We start from the raw sequence: 12,039 nt of genomic DNA, 5'->3' as shown, positions 1-12,039 counted from the left end.
GGGTGGGGTCAGCAGATCACGGGGGTCCGAACACACCAGGTGAGCTGGTTGGGCCTGGATGAAGCACTCCTGCTTCTCCGGGCCCACAAGCAGTGCAGTAAAGGCACTCACATCATGGATCCAGCCCTTCCCGCCTGCTTTCACTTGATGTGAATCAGAAGCGATGGGAAACCCAAACAGGTAAAGTGAGATTTGTTTGACATTTCTAATACACAAAAAATTAAGTTCCTCAACTATCATAATGAAGTACATTTCCCCTTTAACTATCGGCGTGTTGGCTTTAAGTGGGGGCGGGACTTCCAGGTTTCTGATGCACATCCAAACAAGCCTGGGCTAAACCCGGAAGTGGGTGCATTGGTGCCGGGATGTGGTCCCACTCCAAATATCAACTATTTTTACTGCTCACCCATGCCGAACCCACCTGTTCTTGGGGGTTAAAATTACCCCCATGAAATGTGGTAAGTTTGAGCGAAACAGGTAACTTTGAACCTACAGTTCGCAAAGCTTTTCAGCATTGGCAGGTATTCCTCACCCCTGTTGTGGACTAATTGATAGAGATGATTGCCATGATTAGTTATCAATTCCATTATTGTTGTAGCATGTGACCACCCAGATCATAGAAGGTGGACATTGGTCTTATCTGGTCTTGCAATTCCTATGTTTTTAAGTGGAGCTCAAAGTCGGAACCTGGACCCTTGAAGAGGAGGTAGTCATTTTATAAAAATAATTTTAAAGTGACTTCCTTACAAAGGCAATCATGGGAGCAGTTTTAGTTGTTTCAATGGTGTGGCAGCAATCCTCTAGCAGAAGTCATTGTATGCAATGTCTTCTGCTAGGGGTTGCTCCAGATGCCTCCCCCACATCCTGCCCACTGCCCCCACCCACCCACGCCAAAGGTCCATTTCTTCTTGCCCTGCCCCCTGAACCTGCAAACTTCATGAAGTAAGTCTCAGTGAAAGCAGCCCCCCTTAAAGATAAAATCATCAAAAAATCTGCCCAACCTTTTAAATATCGCATATATAATTACAAAGAAATTGTGCTTGTGGTTTTGATCTGTTTATATCTGTTGACCTCATGAAAAAGTCTTTAGCAAATTGTTTTTGAATTGAGAGGAAGAACATCCAGAAGAGCTATATGTCATTGTCATCAGTGTAACATTATGCACAAGTAACATGATAACATGATTTACATCACTACATTTTTTTATTTGAAACACAAAAATGGTTTGCTAAACACTTCTTAAGTTTAAAAATGGTATCCCTTTATATCTGTTTATGAGTTCTGACTGGGACTATAATTTTGATTTGGGTGAATTTTGAGCTCTTGTACTTACTTGCTGAAAACTGCAAAAGTTCTTAACAATATCAGGCATGTTCATCAAATCAGATTTCAACCTAATTGCAACAACTACAACTTGCATTGATATAGCACCAGTTGGGAAAACATCCCAAGGCGCTTCTCCGAAGTGTAATCAGACAAAAATTGACGCTGTAGTGATTGTTTGTTATTAGTGCTTTAGGAGAACTTTTGGCACACAAGCTGATGCAGTTAGGAATCATTCACCCAAGCAAACCTTGGAATTGTTGCTGGGAAATAAAGCTTTCTTCAAATCAAGAGTGAAGGGAAAGTATTGGATTTTAGGAGATAAGTTTGCAGCAGCCTTTTTCCAGCTGTAGCTCAGGCATCCACTCAACCATCCTTTGCAAAACATGTCAGACACAAAGCTAAAATCTCAATCAAAATTTTCTGTTGTAAACAATTTTACAACACCAAGTTATAGTCCAGCAATTTTATTTTAAATTCACAAGCTTTCGGAGGCTTCCTCCTTCCTCAGGTGAACAACAACGTTCACCTGAGGAAGGAGGAAGCCTCCGAAAGCTTGTGAATTTAAAATAAAATTGCTGGACTATAACTTGGTGTTGTAAAATTGTTTACAATTGTCAACCCCAGTCCATCACCGGCATCTCCACATCAAAATTTTCTGTGGCATTTTTCACCAGGAAGGATTTAGTCACATGTATGAGTAATGATTGACATACTCAGCCAAACAAGACACAAATGAGACCCAATAGCATTCTTTGATAAATAGTAATTAGCAATTGGGATTAAGGTGGAGGTGAAATGTGCTAACAATGGTTGATCACAATCACTTGCTACACATGTGAAATTGGGGGCTGAACACAACCTTAGGGTAAATGTATTCATTAAGATGTTCAAGGCAATGATATCATGAAGTGACTTGAGTTGCTTGCCCAAGGGGTTCTGAGGGTTAGCAGGTAGGCATGAAATGAGCTGAAGGGTAACTACTGGAGCTCTATTTTTGATGTGTAGCAACATTTCTTTAACTGGAATGAGAAAGTGCTTTCAAATTGGCATCTGCAAGGGCTTAACATTTCTGGTGAAAGGTTAATGTTTTGGATGTAACCTTCATTGGAACTCAGTTTACTCAATAAACATTAATCCCTCTTTCTCTATTAGATGCTGACTAACCTGCTGTGCATTTCTAGCATTTTCTGTTTTTATTTCTGATTTCCAGCATTTGCTGCTCTTTTTATCTCAGTTTAGAGATGTCCTAAGACTTCTTTGAGCTATGATATCCATTTTCCATTGAACTCTTGTAAATTTCAAGTCTGCTTTATAAATAAAGAATCACATCTCTTCTGGTCCCTGTACAGTCAGGGTGGTTTAACAGTGAGGACCGCCATTAGAGAGATTGCGACAAAATGCATTAGGATAAAACTAGAGAGTTGTGCATTTTATTATCGACATGTTATTGTTAGCATGAACATTTCAACTGAATTTAACCTAAATGTCAAATCTTTCAAGACAATGAAGCCTTCAGCTTGGAAATCTAAGCTTGCTGTAATGGATACGCCTAGTGTAGAGTCATAGCCCTACAACTGAAATCTATTTCCATACTGAGATAAACCTAATTTCACAAATTACAGCCTGCTAAAGGTTTGCACTTGTTCACATGCTCCCTTTCTGGTTTGGAATATTTTCTGTTAAAACAATGAATATTGATTATATCGAATAACCTTGATTGGAGAAGGTATTGAAGTTAATAGAGAGACAGAGACAGAGCAATCATTAATCTAGCGTGCTTCACCAATCTTGCCATTTCAGCGACATGGCGCAGAATTTCCTGGAACGCCGCGATGAGCGGCATACGCCATTCCACTCTCCGATCTTCCTGTTGCAAACTTACTCCGAAATTTCCTGGAAAAGTCATTTGAATACGCCGCAGCGAGGGTAATGGTGAATCAGGGACGTTCGAAGTGGCCCAGCAGACAATTTGCACAGTTAGTGAGTGGAATCCCTTCCTGTTGATAAATGTGACAGGTTCTTTGAGTGGAGCCTTCAGCAGCACGTGGGTCCCATCGATAGCCCCCTGCACCTTGGGAAGTCGACAAGCCTGTGAAAGTTGATGGCCCTGTCTCTTTGCTCCGCAGGGGACATGCCAAATTTGATGAAATCGGATGCCTTGCAGAAGAGGGCATCTGTCATTTGTCGAATGCAGGCTAATACAGCTCCATGGCTGATGTTGCAGAAATCTCCGGTGGATAACTGGAAGGAACTGGAGCCATAAAAATTGAGGGCCGTGGTCACCTTCATTTCGACTGATAAGGCCCTGCGGGAAGTAGGCCTCAGCCTCAGGTCTTCCTGCAGCATTTCACAGAGGTGGCCAATTGCTTCTTTTTGGCCAACGTTTCACGGTTTTGCCGAGAATTTCGGCGGATCGGTGCATAAGTCCCAGGAAATTATGGTGTGGCGTGGTATGAATAGTGGCGTAACTCACTTGCGACATAATTTCCTTGGACTTTTTGCACTGGAAAACAGACCCCATGACGTAGATAGACCATTCCAGGAGGAAAATCTCCAGGAAATTCCCACCCTATGCGTTAGCTCCGCTGTTTCATACTCCTGGACTCAATCATTTCTTCAAGCTAGTTTCCTTCATAATGTCATCGATGCTGAAATAAAACTATTCCAAAAAGCATGTTAATCCTATTTCTTTGTAAACTGCCATTTTCTAAAGGCATTCATTCTAAAGGTCATAACCATTAGTTTATTATTTTATTATTAAGTTCAGAGAATGTCACAGTACAAGGTCCCTTTAAGATTACATATAGTACTATTTTGATAGTTAAATTAGAGTCAGAACAGAGAACTGTATCAGGGTTTAATGACTGTCCATCAGCTAATCAGATGACATAATTCTATGTTTGCATCTACTCTTATGAAGCATTGTTTTCTGAACTGGCAAAAAGTTAATAATTCAACATGTATGAAAAACATCACAGATCATGGGGTTGAAATTTCTTTAGGCCCGTTTCCGATCAGGTCTGATCAGGACACTCTAAAACTGGGGGAGCACTTCTGCTCCTCCTGGCTCCACAGCAACATTTGTTTAATTCCTATTCCTGTTCCACTCTCTGGTATCCAATTCCCCGGGGGGATGGGACTAAAGCAGGCGTTAGGCCGTTCTTTTGCATAGTGAAGGGGCCTAATGTCTATTTTAGGCATTCCTCATGGTGAATCAGAGTATTCACTGTTTTGTAATAATAAGGGTGTTTATGCCATGTAGGCCATAACATCAGGGCCATTGACTGAATCAGTTAAATTCTATTCTTTTTAAGTTTATTATAGAATTTTTCACTTGTGGTTGTTTCAGAACCCTGGCCATTGTTCTGTGAAAACTCTGAATAAATTTTACATATACTCATTTACCTATGTATTTAATTTTTATCCCTTGCCATTTTTAAAGCTGAGAATACACAGCATGATGGTATGCAAGATGCAGCAATTGGAGATATATATCTGGGCCCTGAATATCTGCAGGGGTTTCCTGATCTTGGACACTTGGACAAGTGTGGATTGATTAAGGAGGGCCAGCATGGATTTGTTAAAGGCAAATCATGTTTAACTAATCTGATAGAGTTTTTTGATGAGATAACAGAGAGGGTAGATGAGGGCAATGCAGTTGATGTGGTGTATATGGACTTTCAAAAAGCGTTTGATAAAGTGCCGCACGGTATTCCATGGGCTGCAATCAACAAGATTGCGGCCCATGGAATAAAGGGGACAGTAGCAACATGGATACAGAATTGGCTAAGGGACAGGAAACAGAGAGTGGTGGTGAACGGTTGTTTTTCGGACTGGAGGAAGGTGTACAGTGGTGTTCCCCAGGGGTCAGTGCTGGGACCACTGGTTTTCTTGATATATATTAATGACTTGGACATGGATGTACAGGGCACAATTTCAAAATTTGCAGATGACACAAAGCTTGTAAGGGTAGTAAACAGTGAGGAGGATAGTGACAGACTTCAAGAGGATATAGACGGGCTGGTGGCATGGGCGGATACGTGGCAGATGAAATTTAATGCAGAAAAATGCAAGATGATACATTTCGGTAGGAAGAACGAGGCGAGGCAATATAAACTAAGGGCACAACTCTAAAAGGGGTACAGGAGCAGAGAGATCTGGGGGTATATGTGCACAAATCGTTGAAGGTGGCAGGGCAGGTTGAGAAAGCGGTTAAAAAAGCATACAGGATTCTGGGCTTTATAAATAGAGGCATAGAGTACAAAAGTATGGAAGTAATGATGAACCTTTATAAAACACTGGTTCGGCCACTACTGGAGTATTGTGTCCAGTTCTGGGCACTGCACTTTAGGAAAGATGTGAAAGGGTGCAGAAGAGATTTACTAGAATGATTCCAGAGATGAGGGACTTTAGTTATGTGGATAGACTGGAGAAGCTGTGGTTGTTATCCTTGATGTGGAGATGCAAGTGATGGACTGGGGTGGACAAATGTAAGGAATCTTACAACACCAGGTTACAGTCCAACTGTTGGACTATAACCTGCTGTTATTCTTGGACCAGAGACAGTTGCGAAGAGATTTGATAGAGGTATTCAAAATCATGAAGGGTCTAGACAGAGTAGATAGAGAGAAACTGTTCCCTTGGCAGAAGGGTCATAGATTTAAGGTGATTGGCAAAAGAACCAAAGGTGACATGAGGAAAATTTTTTTTTACACGGCGAGTGGTTAGGATCTGGAATGCACTGCCCGAGGGGGTGGTGGAGGCAGATTCAATCATGGCCTTCAAAAGGGAACTGGATAAGTACTTGAAAGGAAACAATTTGCAGGGCTACGGGGAGAGGGTGGGAGAGTGGGACTAGCTGGATTGCTCTTGCATAGAGCCTGCATGGACTCGATGGGCTGAATGGCCTCCATCCGTGCTGTAACCTTTCTATGATTCTATGATCCCTCCCCCCTTTAATAACCTCAGCAGCAGATTGGCTGCCCCAAAAAAACAACCTAACTGGCCTATTTCCGATATTTGCACCACTTTTTTAGGAATTCCACTGTTCTCCCACTGAAGATCAGGAAAACCCCTGCAGAAATTCAGGGCCCTTGTACTTAGTGGTTTTGAGGAGGTGGAATTGGGTTTAGCTCCACTTGTTCCAGTCCTGGTTTTGGTGTCAGTGGGTTTGGTGTTGGGGTTTAATAGCACTAGGAAATTGTCCTAGGGTTTGGCAGCATAGGAAATCCTTTGATCTGGCATCACTGTGGAAGGTGAACCTGCGGTTTGGCAGAACTGGGAGTTAAATGTAGGTTTAGCTCATTGATGGATTCTTGATGTTTGTCAGCAGTGAGGGGAGGGGCAGGGCATGAACCCGACAGCTTTGTTGTTGGGGGGAGGGGAAGCTCAAGTCTGCAGCACTGGTTTGTGACTTTCTATGGCATTTCTGTAAACATTCAATTTGGTGTTTTGTGATTGGTTCCTGGATGTGTATTTGTGTCTTTCTCCCTCGATCTCTCTCTGCTTCTCCCTGTTTTTTTTCCCCTCCTTTCACAGCTATATGAAAATATAAACCTTTTAATTACTAACTATAAAGATGGTAATTAAAGCTGTCAAAATTCAACTTTGAAAAATGGACTCAATTTCAATAAGCAAAACATTCTGGGGTGAAATTGGTCTTCACCAGTAGAGTAAAACGGGCTCATAGCGAACCAGCAGCCTGTTTTACAAGGGGCTTGAATTTCTTTTCAATTGAAGTCCGTGCCCGCCCTCCTCTGGATCAGCTCTCCCCTAAAGAACCGACCGACTTCCCGCTCTCCCACAACGGGCGAGCTGCAGCGTGAAGACGGAATTCAAATGAGACCTGAATCTGAAAATGGTTCAGGCTTCCCAATGCTCGCTTTGGGCGGGCAGCACGGCCATTCCATTGACTTCACATCCATTTTGGGCGTGTGTTAAAAATCGTCCTGCGTTGTCAAAATTGAATCTGTTGAAGTTGTGAACTGAGTCCCCATCAGGATTAAGGCTCTCAAGATAGCTGGGGCTTCTGGCCCTGATGGTGTTCACCCTAGAATATGTAAGGAAATGGTGTCTATACTATGTTAGCTGCTGGCTCACATATTTACCAGTTTGTTGAAATCTAGGATTGTTCCCATGGGATGGAAGGAGGTCATGTGGTGCCAATATTTAAAAAGAGGAACAAGTCAGAACCTAGGAATTATAAACCAGTTAGTTTGACATAAGTTATAGGCAAGAATTGCTCAAGATGTGATGTATGATAAGTTGGGAAGAGAAAAGATTGTTAGGGATTCTCAACATGGCTTTTGGAAATGGAGGTCCCGTCTCACTTAGTTGAATTTTTTGAAGAGGTGAAAAAGATGACAAGTGATGGTAGCCTGGTGGATATTGTGAATCTGGTTTCCAAAAAGCCTTCAATAAAATGCTGCACAAAAGATTGTTAAATAAGGTTGAATCCTGTGACATTGGCAGTCAATTTCTAAAATGGATTGCAAATTGGTTAGAACCATTACTTAGTTCTGCACCATCTTTATCAATGATTTGGATGAAGACATTGGAGGTACAATCCTTAAGTTTGCTGATGACACAAAGACGTGTGCAGGAGTTGGGACTTTGGATGAAAAATAGAATGCAGGCTGATCTAGATACTGAGGGAATGGATCCAGGTATGGCAGGTGTCTTTCAATGTGGATAAATGCTGTGATGCACTTGCGTCACGATAATTCTGGGGTTGTGTATATCGTGCAGGATTACCCTTTGATGGCGATGAAGCAGGAGAAAGACTTGGAGATTATTATTCAAGCAACACTGAAGTTCCACAACCAGTGTTGCGAGGCAATACAGAAGATGAAAAGGGTGTTTAGGATGGATAGCAAAGCGAGTGAAATATAATATCAAAAATATAATACTCACCTTTTGTAAGATACTGGAATGAGCACATTTTGAGTATTGTGTCCAGTTTTAGTCCCTTTACATGGTGGGAGCTATCAAGGCACTGGAGAGGGTCCAGAAAACAAGCCACCAGATTGTTGTCAAGTCATAGGGTACTTTGTTATCGTGAAAGGCTCAGGGAACTGCAGCTTTTTTCACTAAAGAAATATAGACTTTGCAGGAGATATGATTCAAGTATCAAAATGTTGAAGGGAATAAATTCTTTTTTTTGGTGGATAGATTATTTGAGCTAGATGGCAAGGGGAGGACCAGGGAGCATTAGGACAAAATAAGAAAACATAGTTAGGTTAGAGTCATCGAACAGATTGGCAGAACGTGCGGTGAGTATGGATTCACAACAGGCCTTCAAAATAGAGTTGGATTAGTCCCTGCAAGTAGAAGATATCTTCAGTTCTCGAAGATATGTGGAGCTAGAATGATTAGTGTATCAGTTGTAGAAGTCTCCTGGAGCTTGTCTGATTGTCTTTGGGGAACAGAGAGGAATTTCCCAGAGGTTTTCCTAAATTAGTTGACGGTTTTTACTCTTTTTTTGCCTTTTCCAGGAGATTGCATGACTGGGGGTGCGTTGATGGTGCATGTAGGCTGTACCGTTTGGATCAGACAGACTGGATAGATCAGTCAGTGTTTTCTTGTCCATCTTTAACATATGTTCATATATTGCTTTTCTTGTTACCCACTCGTCCTTCAGCATCTTCCTCCAGCCATGACGATATAATGGTTTGGAAGATGGACAGGTCCACTATTGCTGTGAACGTCATTCTGTAATCAGCTAAATAGTGATGTGATTCAAACAGAGAAAGCTGGATAAGGACTATCATCATCATCATCATCACCCCCATCCTCACCCCGCACCTCCCCAAGATTTCTACTTTGTGATCCTGCCTGGCATCATTATTGAAAACTGACAAAATTCACCCAAAAACGAGATAGGTGAACTCAGGTGACAGGTGTAGCCTTGTGACACCCATGACTCATTACCTTCTGGTTCAGAGACTAAGCAATCAAGAATTTCAGTTCCTGGGCCACTCTACACATTTTATTTAAAACAGGGAATAGTTGCCCCTGAAATATTCATTTTACTTCAGTAACTTTGAACTAGAGTTTATCAATCTCTTCTAAGAGATATTTTGCAGCTATATTGATTCTTTTTACACCTAGACTTAGTAAACCAATCAAAGAAAGACTTTGTTTGTCCCCCAATCTAGTGCTACTCAGTTTGTCTAATTTATCTCTGTCACAGCCCCCTGCTAGTTTGAGTGACTCCAATTATATTCGAGTTGTTTAGATAATCTAAAGCACCATTCAGAACCTGAGCACTCTTTTGCTTGCACTTGTGATATACTCATTTGCTAGGACAACATTCAGTACCAGGTTAACACAGAATATTGTAACCCAGCAGACAATGTCTTCAGATGTTTTAACAGTAGTTTTTGTACTCCTCTCTGTTTGTTCACACTGGTCAAGAGTAATCCACCCATGTATCTAAAGGCAATGTCTTTGTAGTTCTGCAATTGTTTGGTTCATGACCTGTGCATGATTTGTCCTTGACAAACACCTTCACTGCTCAAGAAGCAGAAGAGGTCTCTCCTGTACCTTTACGCCCTGCTTTTGCCAGATGAGCACAACACACATATTCACCTCAGGATGACCTGCAGCTGACCTCAGCCTCAGGACAGCACATACCAGCCACTCTCACCATCAACTTTCTTTATCTTTGGACTGGATCTAAGGCCTCTGAATCACTAAGCTTGCACTTACACGTCCTAAAGTCAGCTCTTTGTGGTGCTGGTTGCCAGCCAGTCTCCAGATGTAAACTGAGCAGATATTGACAACAGGATTACACATGCAGCAGAAATTTGATGTAGGCTCCAAGAAACTACCATGTGTCATTTAACTATTTCAACATGGCTTCCCCATATCTTAGAATAAATTACACGAGGAACTCAGCGCAGTCTTACTTTATTGCAAACATAAAGTGAACAGCCGTTCAAACATCAAATTTTAACAACTGATATTTTTAACATTTATACTGTCAAAGTTTTACATGATTATTAAACTACAAAATATAATCTCGACGACTGGAAAGCACAAAGGCCTAGAAATTCAGGAGCGCCCATTTTTGACCGCATGGGAGACGGGAGGTGGGATACTGGAGGGTATAATCCCTGTACCTGAATGATGAGGCATGAGGCATGAGGCGCACCCGATATTGGGCCTTATTCCATCGAACTAGCGAGCTGAGGACAGTATCAGGCTGCTATCTGGTGAAGCGACATTGAAGAAGGGAGGCGACCGGGAAGGAAGCGATAGCTCTGGCAGAGGCGGGTGGGGGGAGGTAGAGGCGGTGATTGGTGGGGGAGTAGGTAGTGGAGGTGATCGGGGGGGTGGGGGGAGTGGGTAGTGGCGGTGATCGGGGGGTGGGGGGAGTGGGTAGTGGCGGTGATCGGGGGGGGGTGGGGAGTAGGTAGTGGAGGTGATCGGGGGGGGTGGGGAGTAGGTAGTGGAGGTGATCCGGGGGGGTGGGAGGTGTAGATAGTGGCGGTGATCGGGGGGGCGGGGGGAGTTGGTAGTGGTGGTGATCGGGGTGGGTGGGAGGTGTTGGTAGTGGTGGTGATCAGGGGGGTGGGGGTAGTAGGTAGTGGTGGTGATCGGTGGGGTGGGAGGTTTTGGTAGTGGTGGTGATCGGGGGGAGTTGGTAGTGGTGGAAATCAGGGGTGGGGGGAGGTGTTGGTAGTGGTGGTGATCGGGGGGGGTGGGAGGTGTTTGTAGTGGTGGTGATCGGGTGGGGGGGTGGGAGGTGTTGGTAGTGGTGGTGATCGGGGGGGTGGGGGGAGTTGGTAGTGGTGGTGATCGGGGGGTGGGGTGGGGGGAGTTGGTAGTGGTGGTGATCGGGGGGTGGGGGTGGGAGGTGTTGGTGGTGGTGGTGATCGGGGGGGGGTGGGAGGTGTTGGTAGTGGTGGTGATCGGGGGGGGTGGGAGGTGTTGGTAGTGGTGGTGATCGGGGGGGTGGGGGGAGTTGGTAGTGGTGGTGATCGGGGGGTGGGGTGGGGGGAGTTGGTAGTGGTGGTGATCGGGGGGGTGGGGGTGGGAGGTGTTGGTGGTGGTGGTGATCGGGGGGGGGTGGGAGGTGTTGGTAGTGGTGGTGATCGGGGGGGGTGGGAGGTGTTGGTAGTGGTGGTGATCGGGGGGTGGGGGGAGTTGGTAGTGGTGGTGATCAGGGGGGGCGGTGGGAGGTGTTGGTAGAGGCGGTGATTGGGGGGGTGGGGGGAGTTGGTAGTGGTGGTGATCGGGGGGGGGTGGGAGGTGTTGGTAGTGGTGGTGATCGGGGGGGCGGGAGGAGTTGGTAATGGTGGTGATCGGGGGGGTGGGAGGTGTTGGTAGTGGTGGTGATCGGGGGGTGGGAGGTGTTGGTAGTGGTGGTGATCGGGGGGTGGGGGGAGTTGGTAGTGGTGGTGATCGGGGGGGGTGGGGGGAGTTGGTAGTGGTGGTGATCGGGGGGGTGGGAGGTGTTGGTAGTGGTGGTGATCGGGGGGGCGGGAGGAGTTGGTAGTGGTGGTGATCGGGGGGGTGGGGGGAGTTGGTAGTGGTGGTGATCGGGGGGTGGGAGGTGTTGGTAGTGGTGGTGATCGGGGGGGTGGGAGGTGTTGGTAGTGGTGGTGATCGGGGGGGCGGGAGGAGTTGGTAGTGGCGGTGATCGGGGGGGTGGGGGGAGTTGGTAGTGGTGGTGATCGGGGGGGTGGGAGGTGTTGGTAGTGGTGGTGA

At 44.8% G+C, this 12,039-nt stretch overlaps 1 long non-coding RNA gene across 1 annotated transcript; it reads left to right on the top strand.

Moving 5' to 3' along the window:
- Window positions 1–366: 366 nt before the first annotated feature.
- LOC137317248 (uncharacterized) lies at window positions 367–4,235 on the top strand. Its single transcript, XR_010961663.1, has 2 exons — window positions 367–458; window positions 3,127–4,235. It is a non-coding gene; the product is annotated as an uncharacterized lncRNA (long non-coding RNA).
- The last annotated feature ends 7,804 nt before the right edge of the window (window positions 4,236–12,039 follow it).

This window comes from Heptranchias perlo, chromosome 3 (genome assembly GCF_035084215.1).
Source record: "Heptranchias perlo isolate sHepPer1 chromosome 3, sHepPer1.hap1, whole genome shotgun sequence".
NCBI lineage: Eukaryota > Metazoa > Chordata > Chondrichthyes > Hexanchiformes > Hexanchidae > Heptranchias > Heptranchias perlo.
The sequence above is the reverse complement of the archived record's forward strand: the minus strand, read 5'-3'. Positions and strand labels throughout refer to the sequence as shown.